Raw genomic sequence first — 16,081 nt, forward strand, 5'->3', positions numbered from 1 at the left:
TTTAAACACCGCTCTGCTGATTGGTCGCGGCCGCCATCTGCGACCAATCACCGAGATTGGCGCCAAATTTAAACAACGCTCTGCTGATTGGTCGAGGCCAGCGACCGCGACCAATCAGCAGACGGTTGCGACCAATCAGCAGAGCGTTGTTTCAATTTTGCAACAAAATTGCTGATTGGTCGTGGCCGGCGGCCTCGACCAATCAGTGATTTTGGCACCAAATTTAAACACCGCTCTGCTGATTGGTCGCGGCCGGCGACCAATCAGCGATTTTGGTGCCAAATTTAAACCCCGCTTTGTATCGCTCTGCTGATTGCTCGCGGTCGGCGGCCGCGACCAATCAGCAGTATTGGCGCCAAATTTAAACACCGCTCTGCTGATTGGTCGCGACTAATCAGCGATTTTGGTGCCAAATTTAAACACGCTCTCCAGTCCTCACTAACACGGTTCGCAGATTGGTCGCGGCCGCCGCCCGCAACCAATCACCGATATCGCCGCCAAACTTAAACACCGCTTTGCTGATTGGTCGCGGTTGCCTATCGCGACCAATCAGCGATTTGGGCGCCAAATTTAAACGCCGCTCTGCTAATTGCGCCCCGTCAGCCGCATACCTATTCTAGAGTACCCGATGCGTTCGAATCGGGCCACCATCTAGTTTTTAATATTTGCCAGCTGCCAGAATAATGAGATTGGGAGAGACAGAATGTTTTAAGCATTTTTATTACTTACTGCAAAGTTAAAAGTTTACATACATTTCATTAGTATTTGGTACCATTGCCCCTAAACTGAATGACTTGGGTCAAATGGTTGGGATATCCTTCCACAAGTTTCTCACAATAGTTGGTCAGAATTTTGGCCCCTTCCTCCTGACAAAATTGGTATAACTGATCCAGGTTTGTAGGTCGCCTTGCTCGCACCTGCCTTTTCAGCTTTGCCCATAAATTTTCAATAGGATTGAGATCAGGGCTTTGTGATGGCCACTCCAAAACATTCACTTTGTTATCCTTAAGCCACTTTGTTAACATTTTAGCACTATGCTTCTGGTCATTGTCCATTTGGAAGACCCATTTCCGCCTAAGCTGTAGCTTCCTGGAAAATGTATTGAGATGTATTCAGTATTGCCACATAATCTTCTTTTCTCATGATGCCATCTATTTTGTGAAGTGCACCAGTCCCTCCTGCATCAAAACAGCCCCACAATATGATGCTGGCACTACCGTGTTTCACAGTTGGGTTGGTGTTTTTAGGCTTCCAAGCTTCTTCCTTTTTCCTCCAAATGTAACGATGGTCATTTTGCCCCAAGGGTTCAATTTTAGTTTCATCAGACTACAGGACAAATCTCCAAAAACTAAGGTCTTTTTTCCTGAGTGCATTTTCAAACATTAATCTGTCTTTTTTATGTTTCTTTTGGAGTAATGGTTTCTTCCTGGCAGAGTGGCCTTTCAGCCCATGTTGATACAGTACTCGTTTCACTGTGGATATTGACACATTCTTACCAGCTTCTGCCATCATCTTCACAAGGTCTTTTGCTTTTGTCCTTGGGTTGATATGCACATGTCGGAACAAAGGACGTTCATCTCTGGGACACAGAACCCGTCTTCTTCCAGAGTGGTGTGATAGAGATGCCCATCTTGTTTGCACTTGCGTATAAGTGTTTGTACAGATGAAAGAGACACCTTCAGGTATCTTGAAATTGCACAAAAGGATGAGCCAGACTTGTGCAAGTCCACAATTCTCTTCCTGATATCTTGGCTGATTTCTTAGACTTTCCCATGATGCTACACAAAGAAGCAGTGTGTCTCAGGTGTGCATTAAAACACATCCACAGATATGTCTCTAATTAACTCAGATGTTGCCAGAAGCTTCCAAGCACATGACATCATCATATGGGCAGTCCAGAATTATTTAAAGGCATAGTAATCTTAGGGTATGTAAACTTTTGACTTTGCAGAAAGTAATAATAAAAATGCCTTAAAACATTCTCTCTCATTATTCTGGCATTTGGCAATTATTAAAAATTATGGTAATCCTAATTAACCTAATACAGGAAAGGTTTATTCTGATTTCATGCCAGACATTGAGAAAAACATGCAAATGTGTCTGAGCCTGGGACTTGAGAACATTTCTTTCTTTCAAAATGTTTGACTAATCTGACATACACCATGCTTCCGTTCACCAAGCTGTACCTATTTTTTAAAAATTGGTGGAGTTGCATTAAAATTTGAAAAGATTAAAAAAATTTGCAACATTTTAAGCAGTTTTACACCAGAAAACTGAGAAACTTCTATATGAATTGGAGCCATAATTCCCAGTTATTAAATTTTTAAGCATTTCTTGCAGGAGCAGAAGATGAACAACAGAATGCAGAGCACTAAAAAACAATCTCCATGTATTTCATACAGTATCCAAGTATATCATTTAACCCCATTAAAGCCCATGGCGTATTAATACACGTCTGTGCCCTGGGCTTTAAGAGCCTGACCCGTATTAATACGTCATGGTGATCGCGCCCGCACACAGGCTGTGCCAGCACGATCGTCGCCGGGTGTCAGCTGATAGTCACAGCTGACACACGGTACTATGTGCAGGGAGCGGTCCCGCACCGCTCCGGGCACATTAACTCCCGCAATGCTGTGATCGAAGTCGATCACAGCATTGCGGTGGCTAAGGGGAGGTGATTGCAATTCTCACATCCTCTTCCGGCCTCCAGCGCTGTCTGCCGCGGCTTCCCAGATGTTGCTATGATGACCCGATGTCATCATGACAACATCCAGGTCACCAGACAGTAGGAAGATTTTTGGTCATGCGCAGTGCATGACCAAACTATCTTCTCACTGTGCAGCGCTGACAGCCTGCATGGCACAGGGATGGTGCTCCATTCCTGTGGTATGTAGGCGATCAGAATAAAAAAAGTGAAAGTCCCATAGTGGGACAGAGTATAAAAATAAAAAAACTGTCAGAAAGTGAAAAAAAAAAAAAAATTGAAAAAATATTTAAAAAAAATATATAATAATAATCCACCAAAAATAAAAATATAATGTACCCATCAATAAATATTATTATGAAAAACAAACAAACAAACAATAGAAGTACACATATTTGGTATCGCCGCGTCTGGAACGACCTGACCTATAAAACTGTCCCACTAGTTACCCCCTTCAGTGAACACGGTAAAAAAAATAAATAAAAAACGAAGCAAAAAACAATGCTTTATAATCATACTGCCAAACAAAAAATGGAATAACACGCGATCAAAAAGACCAATATAAATAAAATGGTACCACTGAAAACGTCATCATGTCCTGCAAAAAACAAGCCACCATACAGCTCCATCATCCGAAAAATCAAAAACTTATAGCTCTCAGAATAAAGCGATGCAAAAAAATATTTTTTTCTACAAAATGTGGTACCATTGTAAATGGACTGACCCAAAGAATAAAGCTACCATATCAATTTTACCACACGCGGAGCAGAATAAAAAAATGTAAAAAAAACACAATTCCTGAATTGTTGGTTTTTGTTTATTCTGCCTCCCAAAAATCGGAATAGAAAGCGATCAAAAAATGTCACGTGCCTGAAAATGGCACCAATAAAAACATCAACTCATCCCGCAAAAAACAAGCCATCACATGAATCCGACGGCCAAAATATGGAAAAATTATAGCTCTCAAAATATGGCGATTAGTGTTGAGCGAGCATGCTCGACACTGCTCGGTACTCGCCCGAGTATCACGCTACTCGGGATGTTCGGCGAGCACCGAGCATTTCCGGTTTACTCGGGCGGGAACTCGGGTCTCCGCCCTGCATGTTTGCGCTCTTTACAGAGCCAATGAACATGCAGGGATTGCCAGCCAGTCACTGTAATGCCGCAGCCATGTTGTTTGTGGGCATTACAGTGATTGGCTGGCCACACAGCGTCACCTCGAGTATTTAAAACTGGGCGCCGCCATCTTGGACACAGTCACTCCGGATCAGACAGTGTAGGGACAGTGCTGCTGATTTAGGGAGAGATATATCCTGCGAAATAGTTAGTGTAGGGTCTGTAAAGGCTGCCAGATCAAACAAACAGTCCTTCTCAGGACTAATATCCATCCCAGATATCAGGCAGGCAGGCTGTATAGGAGATGCAGTGGTTATACCAGCAAATGCTGCATTACAGTCCTGTGTGCTCCTGTTGCTGAAACTGCTGGACTTAGCTACAGGTCTCGGGGGCCAGGAAAAATCCTTTTATTTTCATCTAAATCCTCTTTTTTTTTTCCTCCTTCACACTGTACAAATACCCGTCTTATTAACCTTTTGGTGTCCCCCCACCAAAAAAAAAAAAGTGTTTCTCTGATTTTTCAGAAACAAATATATCTGTTGAAAATAGTGTGGTATAGGTCAGAGAAATAGAAGTGTGGTTTTGCAGTTCCATGGGCCATTTGTATCGTAAAAAAACAGTTTGAGTGTGTTGCTCACTGTTCAGCCGCAAATATATATATTTTAAAAAGTCTGGTATACACCATTAAATTATAACTGTGGTTTTGCTGTTCCACGGTAAAAAATCTCTATTATCCTGTTTTTGGCATTTTTTGACGTAAAAAAAAAATAATAGTGTCTCCCTGATTTTTCAGACACAAATATATCTGTTGAAAATAGTCTGGTGTAGGCCCGAGAAATATAAGTGTGGTTTAGTATTTCCACGGGTCAAATCTCTGTATTATCCTGCTTTTGGCATTTTTTGCCATAAAAAATAAATAATAGTGTCTCCTGATTGTTCAGACACAAATATATCTGTTGAAAATAGTCTGGTGTAGGCCCGAGAAATATAAGTGTGGTTTAGTTTTTCCACGGGTCAAATCTCTGTATTATCCTGCTTTTGGCATTTTTTGCCGTAAAAAAAAAATAATAGTGTCTCCTGATTGTTCAGACACAAATATATCTGTTGAAAATAGCCTGGTGTAGGCCCGAGAAATACAAGGGTGGTTTTGCAGTTCCATGGGTCAAATCTCTGTATTATCCACATTTGGACCATTTGTATAAAAAAAAAAACAGTTTGGTATACACCAGTAAATTATAACTGTGGTTTTGCTGTTCCACGGTAAGAAATCTCTATTATTCAGCTTTTGGTATTTTTTCCATAAAGAAAAACAGTAATAGTTAGTGTTGAGCCACCCCCGTAGTGTTCGGGTTCGGTTCGGTTCGTCGAACACCGGGATGTTCGAGGAACTGTTCGTCGAACTGTTCGTCGAACACCTTAGAACACCGTCGAACACCGTTAAAACCAATGGCAGGCAAACAAAAACACATAGAAACACATAGAAAACACCTGCAAAGGTGTCCAAAAGCTGACAAACTGCTCAGAAGACACTCTCTTTAAAAAAGCCGGCCGGCAAATTCAGCAGCGGCATACACCGGTACCCGACAATTTAGACAAGAAGGAATAGAGCATCACACATAGATTAGATAGATAGAAACATGTCAGTCACACATATAAGAAGCACAGTGACAGTGTTGGTTACTGCACTTGTCATTTAGTGTAAAGGATTTATTAAAAAAAATATTAGTGTTTTCATGCACCGTCTCTTTAAAAAAGCCGGCCGGCAATTCAGCATCTGTACCCAACAATTTAGAACAGAAAGAATAGAGCTTCACACATAGATTAGATAGATAGAAACATGTCAGTCACATATATAATAAGTACAGTGATAGTGTTGCTTACTGTACTTGTCATTTAGTGTAAAGGATTTATTTAAAAAAATAATAGTGTTTTCATGCACTGTCTCTTTAAAAAAGCCGGCCGGCAATTCAGCAGCGGTACCCGACAATTTAGAACAGAAAGATAGAGCATCACACATAGATTAGATAGATAGAAACATGTCAGTCACATATATATGAAGTACAGTGATAGTGTTGGTTACTGTACTTGTCATTTAGTATTAAAATAAAGGATTTATTATTAAAAAAATTGGCGTGGGGTTCCCCTTAATTTTAGGCTCTAGCGGAGGTTAAGCAGACAGCTGGGGCAGATGTTTGAAGCCTGGGAAGGGGGTAATACCCACGGAGCTTCCCAGGCTACTAATATCAGCCCCCAGCTGAATACATAGCCTTTACTAGCTATTAAAATGGGGGACCCCCCCAAAAAAAATGACGTGGGGTCCCCCCTAATTTAATAGCTAGCAAAGGCTAGGCAGACAGCTGGGGGCTGATATTAATAGCCCAGGAAGGGAGCCATGAATATTGGCCCCCTCCCAGGCTAGAAACACCAGCCGTCAGCCGCCCCAGAAATGGCGCATTCATAGGATGCGCCAATTCTGGCACTTAGCCTCGCTCTTCCACGCTGCCCTGGTGTGGTGGCAGGGGGTAATAGGGTTGGGGTTGATGTCAGCTTATAATGCCAGCTGACATCAAGCCCAGGTTAGTAATGGAGAGGCGTCTATAAGACACCCCCATTACTAACCCCATAGTCAAAGTTAAAAAAAACACAAACACCCAGAATAAAGTCCTTTAATTGAAATAAAGACACAATCCTTTATTGTTCTAAATTAAACCATACTTACCATCACGCCCATTCCAGCTGAAGCCAACGATCTCCTGCAATAAAAGAAAAATAATAAAGCAACCTCATCCTTACCTTTCCATGGTTCCCACGACAGCTTCAGCTCTGCTACATCGAGATGACAGGCTGGACCGCAGCAGAACGCTGCCATCCAGCCTGTCATCCCGCAGACACTGAGAAGCGCAGGCTTGCTTGCGCTGCTCAGCGTCTCTCTGTGACGACATCCAGATGAGCCGAGTTCATGTCCAATGAACTCGGCTCACCTCATGCACGTCACTGACAGCGTGGGAAAATTCTCACCCTGTTTTTGTGTCCAGCCAGGTACAACTAGGCAGCTGGGGGCTGGAATCCGCAGCGCAGGGAGGCCCAAGCTTTCTGGGCCACCCCCGCTGCAAATTGCAGTCCGCAGCCACCCCGGAAAATGGCGCGTTCATAGAAGCGCCATCTTCTGGCGCTGTACCCAACTCATCCAGGGCCCTGATGCGGTGGCTCACTGGGTAATAAAGGGGTTAGGGCCAGCTTGGCATTATCAGCTGGCCCTAAGCCCGAAATTCATGGGGTCACGCCAATATTAGACATGACCACCATGAATTTCTAGTAAAGTATTTAAAAAAAACACAACACCCAGAAAAAAGTCCTTTAATTGAAATAAACACACAATTCTTTATTGTTCTAAATTAAACCATACTTACCATCACGCCCATTCCAGCTGAAGCCAACGATCTCCTGAAATAAAAGAAAAATAATAAAGCAACATCACCCTCACCTTTCCATGGTTCCCATGACAGCTTCAGCTCTGCTACATCGAGATGACAGGCTGGACCGCAGCAGAACGCTGCCATCCAGCCTGTCATCCCGCAGACACTGAGAAGCGCAGGCTTGCTTGCGCTCCACAGTGTCTCTCTGTGAGGGCATCCAGATGAGCCGAGTTAATGTCCAATGAACTCGGCTCACCTCATGCACGTCACTGACAGCGTGGGAAAATTCTCCTGCACTCAGCGCTTCAGCATGGGAGAATTCTCACACTGAAGCGCTGAGTGCAGGAGAATTCTCCCACGCTGTCAGTGACGTGCAGGAGGTGAGCTGAGTTCATTGGACATGAGCTCACCTTATGCACGTCACTGACAGCGTGGGAAAATTCTCCTGCACTCAGCGCTTCAGCGTGGGAGAATTCTCACGCTGAAGCTCTGAGTGCAGGAGAATTCTCCCACGCTGTCAGTGACGTGCAGGAGGTGAGCTGAGTTCATTGGACATGAGCTCACCTTATGCACGTCACTGACAGCGTGGGAGAATTCTCCTGCACTCACCGCTTCAGCGTGAGAATTTTCCCACGCTGTCAGTGACGTGCATGAGGTGAGCCGAGTTCATTGGACATGAACTCGGCTCATCTGGATGTCGTCACAGAGAGACGCTGAGCAGCGCAAGCAAGCCTGCGCTTCTCAGTGTCTGCGGGATGAGAGGCTGGATGGCAGCGTTCTGCTGCGGTCCAGCCTGTCATCTCGATGTAGCAGAGCTGAAGCTGTCGTGGGAACCATGGAAAGGTAAGGATGAGGTTGCTTTGTTATTTTTCTTTTATTGCAGGAGATCGTTGGCTTCAGCTGGAATGGGCATGACGGTAAGTATGGTTTAATTTAGAACAATAAAGGATTGTGTCTTTATTTCAATTAAAGGACTTTATTCTGGGTGTTTGTGTTTTTTTTAACTTTGACTATGGGGTTAGTAATGGGGGTGTCTTATAGTCGCCTCTCCATTACTAACCTGGGCTTGATGTCAGCTGGCATTATAAGCTGACATCAACCCCAACCCTATTACCCCCTGCCACCGCACCAGGGCAGCGTGGAAGAGCGAGGCTAAGTGCCAGAATTGGCGCATCCTATGAATGCGCCATTTCTGGGGCGGCTGACGGCTGGTGTTTCTAGCCTGGGAGGGGGCCAATATTCATGGCTCCATTCCTGGGCTATTAATATCAGCCCCCAGCTGTCTGCCTAGCCTTTGCTAGCTATTAAATTAGGGGGGACCCCATGTCATTTTTTTTGGGGGGTCCCCCATTTTAATAGCTAGTAAAGGCTATGTATTCAGCTGGGGGCTGATATTAGTAGCCTGGGAAGCTCCGTGGGTATTACCCCCTTCCCAGGCTTCAAACATCTGCCCCAGCCGTCTGCTTAACCTCCGCTAGAGCCTAAAATTAAGGGGAACCCCACGCCAATTTTTTTAATAATAAATCCTTTATTTTAATACTAAATGACAAGTACAGTAACCAACACTATCACTGTACTTCATATATATGTGACTGACATGTTTCTATCTATCTAATCTATGTGTGAAGCTCTATTCTGTCTGTTATAAATTGTCGGGTACCGCTGCTGAATTGCCGGCCGGCTTTTTTAAAGAGACGGTGCATGAAAACACTATTATTTTTTTTGATAAATCCTTTACGCTAAATGACAAGTACAGTAAGCAGCACTTTCACTGTACTTCGTATATATGTGGCTGACATGTTTATATCTATCTAATCTATGTGTGAAGCTGTATTCTTTCGGTTCTAAATTGTCGGGTACAGGTGTATGCCGCTGCTGAATTGCCGGCTTTTCATGTTTCACTGTTGGCACTGTTCCCATCGATTTTGGCAATCACTGTAATGCCACAACCACCATGGCTGTGGCATTACAGTGAGTGGCAGACAATCCCTGCATGATTGGTGCTCTAAATAGCGCCAGACATGCAGGACACGCTTTTGGTGCACGAACAGTTATCGAACATAACCTCGAACAGCCGAATTTTTTGCAAATCGTTCGGGTTCGTCGAACAACTCGAACACCGCCCAAAACAGCTCGAATTTGAGATTGGCGAACAGTTCTAGTCGAACACCGCTCATCTCTAGTAATAGTTTCTCCCTGATTGTTCAGATTGTTTAAAAGAGTCGGGTGTAGGCCAGAGAAATAGAACTGTGGTTTTCCTCTTCCATGGTTCTAATCTACATTTATTACCCTTTTCGCGAGTGTAAGCTATTTTACTTACTTTACAATGGGCAAGGCGTGTGGCAAGGGACGTGGAAGTAGACGTTCTGGTGTTGGTGCGTGCAGAGGACAGGGCCGTGGCCAAGGTGAAAATGTGCCACAACCAACAGCCACATCTTCTCGCTCCCACTTCTTGACCGAATTACTAGGGAAGCACAGAACAACACCAGCATTGCGAACTGATCAGTGTGAACAGGTTATTAATTGAATAGCAGATAATACTTCCAGTTACCTGGCAACCACCACCTCCGGTCTGTCTTCCACACGGTCGACTCTTAGTAGCCGTGAATTTCGACCGCATACTCCTCCTCACCCTGATGCTCCTTCCTCCCACCATGCCGAGAGTCGTCAGACAGCAACTGATCCCACACTTGGACACTCTGAAGAGCTGTTCACTGGTTCATTTCCAGATTTGTGCCCCTTGCCTGCTCCGCTTGAAGTGGTGGAAGAGGAGATCCCATGTAGCAATGCCCAAATATTTGAACAGCCATGGCCACAGGAAGTTGACGCTGGCAATTTGTCACAAGAGGTGGACGATGACGAGACACAATTGTCAGGAAGTGAGGAGGAGGATCGTGGTGTGCAAGTGGAAGAGGAGGAGGTGGTGGATGATCTAGTAACTGACCCAACGTGGCAGGAGGACATGCAGAGTGAGGCCAGCAGCACACAGGGGGAGGGAGGCAGAGTACCTCAACAGGCAGGAAGCAGTTTGGTGGCCGCAGACAGAAGCCGGGCAACCGTTCCCCGTAACACCAACACGAGGGACCTTGCCAGTAAAACCGGTAGGTCTTCCAGAGTCTGGAATTTTTTTAAAGACTCTGCTGATAACCCCAAAAAGGCCATTTGTACCACCTGCCATGCCAGCATCAGCAGGGGTGACAAAACTACCAGCCTGACCACCACCAGCATGATCAGGCACATGGCAGCAAAGCACCCGACTTTGTGGGGCGAAACCCAGGGTCCACGACCAGTGTCAGCGGGTGTCACCACTGCTTCTTCCACTGTTGTGTGTGCAATAGAACCCCCTGTTATGTGTGCAAGGCAATCCCCTGTCCATACTGCATGTAAAGATGCCCCCTCCTCTCAGTCTTCACTTGTTATGGCAGTTTCTCAAGAAACAGCATCAACGTCCACGTCCACGTCCCACTGCAGCGTTCAATTGTCCATATCCCAGACCTTGGAACGAAAGCAGAAATTCACAGCTAACGCCCCACAGGCCACAGTCCTAAATTTGCACATTTCACGACTGCTTGCATTCGAAATGCTGCCTTTTAGGCTGGTGGAGACGGAATCCTTCTGCAACCTTATGGCGGTGGCCGTCCCTCGGTACTCCATCCCCAGCCAACACTATTTTGCCCGGTGTGCCATCCCCGCACTACACAAGCACGTGTCCCAAAACATCTGCTGAGCCCTCAACAACGCAGTTACTGGGAGAGTCCACCTGACAATGGACACGTGGACAAGTGCTTGTGGCCAGTGACGGTACATCTCCCTGACCGCACACTGGCTAAACATAGTGGATGCCTGGACCCAGTCGGAACTTGGGACGGAACACATCCTCCCCACACCGAGGATTGCGGGCCCTATGTCAGTCAGAGTTGCCCCCACAGTGTACAGCTCCTGCGCATCATCCTCCTCATGTTCAGCCTCCATCTCAGATATCACCACATCAGTTACAAGCTGGAAGTACTGCAGTACTGCCTCCGCTAAGTGGCAACAGGCTGTGCTGAAACTCATAAGCTTAGGTGAGAAACCTCACACTGCTTGTGATTTGTGGACAGCTGTGAAAGAGCAGGCAGATCTCTGGCTGAGACCGCTGAACCTACATCCAGGCATGGTCGTGTGTGACAATGGCTGTAACCTGATGGTGGCTGTGAGTCGAGGCGAGATCACACACATACCATGCCTGGATCATGTGCTTAACCTCGTGGTTCTGCAGTTTCTTAAATCGTACCCTGAGTTGCCAGATCTGCTCGTCAAAGTACTCCGCCTGTCAGCTCATTTTCGGAAGTCGGCTACAGCTTCCACTGCCCTTGCTGTGTTGCCGCAGCATTTGCAGCTTCCGTCACACCGACTAGTGTGTGATGTACCCACACATTGGAACTCTACCCTCCACATGTTGCAAAGGATTTGTGAGCATAAGAGAGCAGTTGTGGAGTACCAGCTGCAACAAGGCCGTCGATATTCAGGTCAGACTTCACACATAAGACCTCAGGAGTGGACCTGGATGTCTGACATCTGTACCATCTTGACAAACTTTGAGGAGTCCACCCAGATGGTGAGTGTCGATGACGCCATAATTAGCGTCAGCATTCCACTTGTCTGTCTTTTGCAACGCTCTCTGCAGGGAATTAAAGAGGAGGCATTGCAGCCAGAGTATGATGAGATGGATCAAGAAGCCGTAGCGGTTGATTACACACAGCCCAGCTTCATCTCATCCCAACGTGCATTGGGGGACAATGAGGGAGAGGAGGAGGAGGAGGAGGTAGAACAGGAGCTTGTATCATGCGCTGTAGACGGTATTACCTGTACAACTGTCAGATCGTCAGTTCAGCGTGGGTGGCCTGAGGCCAGGGGGGAGGAGGAGGAGGAGGAGAGCATGGTCAGTGGTCATCTTGGTGAGGACACGGAAGTCTTGCCCGTTACCAGTCTGGCACGCATGGCTGACTTTATGTTACTCTGCCTTAACCGTGACCCTAACGTTTTCAAAATGTTGGGTGACAATTATTATTGGTTGGTGACACTTTTAGACCCCCGCTACAAGGAGAACTTTCACTCTCTTATTCCTGAGGTGGAGAGGTCTACAAAAATGCGGCAGTACCAGAAGGCCCTTGCTGCAGAACTGTTAAAAAAGTTCCCATCTGAACACGCTAGCGGCAGAGGTCACAGTTTGTTGACCAACCAAGGCGTACAAGTGAGAGAGAGGCAACTCCAATCCAGCAGAGGCAGGGGAACACTGTCAACGTTCTGGGACAGTTTTCTGAGACCCGCCCAGCTTACAGGCCATGAGACACGGGGTACTCTCACAAGGAGTGGAAAGTTTCAAAAGATGGTGAGGGAGTACCTTGCCGACCGTACCAGCTTCCTCCCTGATTCCTCTGTGCCTTTTAATTATTGGGTATTCAAGCTGGACACTTGGAATGAACTCGCTCTGTACGCCTTGGAGGTCCTGGCCTGCCCTGCCGCTAGCGTGTTTTCGGAGTGTGTTTTTAGTGCCGCTGGGGGAATTATAACTGATAAGCGCACTCGCCTGTCAACTGACAATGCTGACAAGCTGACCCTTATCAAAATGAACAAGGGCTGGATTGGGCCAGACTTCTCATCACCACCAAATGACAGCAGAGTAACATAAAGTCAAATCCACTGTGTTTTTTCGGGAGGTGTATTCACATGCACCGCTTCACACCCACACATGGGTATACGCTTCCTCATTTTGGCTGTTTTATGTTTTTCTCCTTATCCTCAGCCTCCACCACCACTATACCACCAGGGTGACCGTGGTCCATGTTGCCATTATTGAAAGTTCCTCCGTCCTTATTTTTGTCTGCTTTTGCTTGGAAGGCATAAGCAAAGACTGTGGGAGACCCACTCCCCAATAATGGGAATAATATTTTTAAGATGCTTTACTGTATGGCTCTTGTAAGGGGTATTGCATGTTCCTCAGTCCTAATTTTTGGCAGCTTTTGCTTGGAAGGCATAAGCAAATACTATGGGAGACCAACTCCCCAATCATGGGAATAATGTTTGTAATATGCTGTACTGCATGGCTCTTGTAAGGGGCATTGCAAGTTTCTCCGTTCTTATTTTTGGCAGCTTTTGCTTGGAAGGCATAAGCAAATACTATGGGAGACCAACTCCCCAATCATGGGAATTATGTTTGTAATATGCTGTACTGCATGGCTCTTGTAAGGGGCATTGCAAGTTCCTCCGTCCTAATTTTTGGCAGCTTTTACTTGGAAGGTATAAGCAAATACTATGGGAGACCCACTCCCCAATCATGGGAATAATGTTTGTAATATGCTGTACTGCATGGCTCTTGTAAGGGGCATTGCAAGTTCCTCCGTCCTAATTTTTGGCAGCTTTTGCTTAGAAGGCATAAGCAAAGACTGTGGGAGACACATTCTCCAATAATGGGAAAAATGATTTTAAGATGCTGTACTGTACGGCTCTTGTAAGGGGCATTAAAAGAGTCTTGTTAAGCTACTGCGACCTCCACCACTTTTCCGAAGGACGTTAAAAGCATCTTGTTAAGCTACTGGGACCTCCACATCTCTTCTGAGGGGCATTAAAAGCGTTTTGTTAAGCTACTGGGACCTCCACCACTTTTCCGAGGGGCATTAAAAGCGTCTTGTTAAGCAACTGGGACCTCCACCACTTTTCCTAGGGGCATTAAAAGCATCTTGCTAAGCTACTGGGACCTCCACGTCTCTTCTGAGGGGCATTAAAAGCGTCTTGTTAAGCTACTGGGACCTCCACCACTTTTACGAGGGGCATTAAAAGTGTCTTGTTAAGCTACTGGGGCCTCCACGTCTTTTCTGAGGGGCATTAAAAGCGTCTTGTTAAGCTACTGGGACCTCCACGTCTCTTCTGAGGGGCATTAAAAGCGTCTTGTTAAGCTACTGGGACCTCCACCACTTTTCCGAGGGGCATTAAAAGCGTCTAGTTAAGCTACTGCGGCCTCCACGTCTCTTCTGAGGTTCATTAAAGGCGTCTTGTTAAGCTACTGGGACCTCCACATCTCTTCTGAGGGGCATTAAAAGTGTCTTGTTAAGCTACTGGGACCTCCACGTCTCTTCTGAGGGGCATTAAAAGTGTCTTGTTAAGCTACTGGGACCTCCACCTCTTTTCCGAGGGGCATTAAAAGCGTCTTGTTAAGCTAATGGGACCTACACGTCTCTTATGAGGGGCACTAAAAGCATCTTGTTAAGCTACTGGGACCTCCACGTCTCTTCTGAGGGTCATAAAAAGCGTGTTGTTAAGCTACTGGGACCTCCACCACTTTTCCGAGGGGCATTAAAAGCATCTTATTAATCTTCTGGGACCTCCACGTCTCTTCTGAGGGGCATTAACAGTGTCTTATTAAGCTACTGCGACCTCCACCACTTTTCTGAGGGGCATTAAAAGCATCTTGTTAAGCTGCTGGGACCTCCACGTCTCTACTGAGGGGTATTAAAAGAGTCTAATTAAGCTACTGGGACTCCCACCATTTTTCCGAGGGGCATTAAAAGCGTCTTGTTAAGCTACTGGGACCTCCACGTCTCTTCTGAGGGGCATTAAAAGCATCTTGTTAAGCTACTGGGACCTCCACGTCTCTTCTGAGGGGCATTAAAAGCGTCTTGTTAAGCTACTGGGACCTCCCCCACTTTTCAGAGGGGCATTAAAAGCGTCTTGTTAAGCTACTGGGACCTCCATGTCTCTTCTGAGGGGCATTAAAAGCATCTTGTTAAGCTACTGGGACCTTCACCACTTTTCCCAGGGGCATTAAAAGCGTCTTGTTAAGCTACTGGGACCTCCACGTCTCTTCTGAGGGGTATTAAAAGTGTCTTATTAAGCTATTAGGACCCCCACCAATTTTCCGAGGGGCATTAAAAGCATCTTGTTAAGCTACTGGGACCCCCACCTCTTTTCCGAGGGGCATTAAAAGCATCTTGTTAAGCTACTGGCACCTCTACGTCTCTTCTGAGGGGCCTTAAAAGCATCTTGTTAAGCTACTGCCACCTCCACCACTTTTCCGAGGGGCATTAAAAGCATCTTGTTAAGCTGCTGGGATCTCCACGTCTCTTCTGAGGGGCATTAAAAGCATCTTGGTAAGATACTTAGACCTTCACCACTTTTCAGAGGGGCATTAAAAGGGTCTTGTTAAGCTACTGGGACCTCCACGTCTCTTCTAAAGGGGTATTAAAAGTGTCTTTTTAAGCTACTGGGACCTCCACCACTTTTCCGATGGGCATTAAAAGCGTATTGTTAAGCTACTGGGACCTCCACGTCGATTTTGAGGGGTATTAAAAGCGTCTTATTAAGCTACTGGGACCCCCACCACTTTTCCTAGGGGCATTAAAAGCGTCTTGTTAAGCTACTGGGACCTCCACGTCTCTTCTTAGGGGCATTAAAAGAGTCTTGTTAAGCTACTGGGACCAACACCACTTTTACGAGTGGCATTAAAAGCATCTTGCTAAGCTACTGGCACCTCTACGTCTCTTCTGAGGGGCATTAAAAGCGTCTTGTTAAACTACTGGGTCATCCACCACTTTTCCGAGGGGCATTAAAAGCGTCTTGTTAAGCTACTGAGACCTCCACGTCTCTTCTGAGGGGCATTAAAAGCGTCTTGCTAAGCTACTGGGACCTCCACCACTTTTCCGATGGGCATTAAAAGTGTCTTGTTAAGCTACTGGGACCTCCACGTCTTTTCTGAGGGGCATTAAAAGCATCTTGTTAAACTACTGGGACCTCCATGTCTCTTCTGAGGGGCATTAAATGCGTCTTGTTAAGCTACTGGGACCTCCACCACTTTTCCAAGGGGCATTAA

This window comes from Phyllobates terribilis, unplaced genomic scaffold (assembly GCF_046119375.1).
Source record: "Phyllobates terribilis strain yellow unplaced genomic scaffold, ASM4611937v1 Scaffold_1__5_contigs__length_1240528914, whole genome shotgun sequence".
NCBI classification, from domain to species: domain Eukaryota; kingdom Metazoa; phylum Chordata; class Amphibia; order Anura; family Dendrobatidae; genus Phyllobates; species Phyllobates terribilis.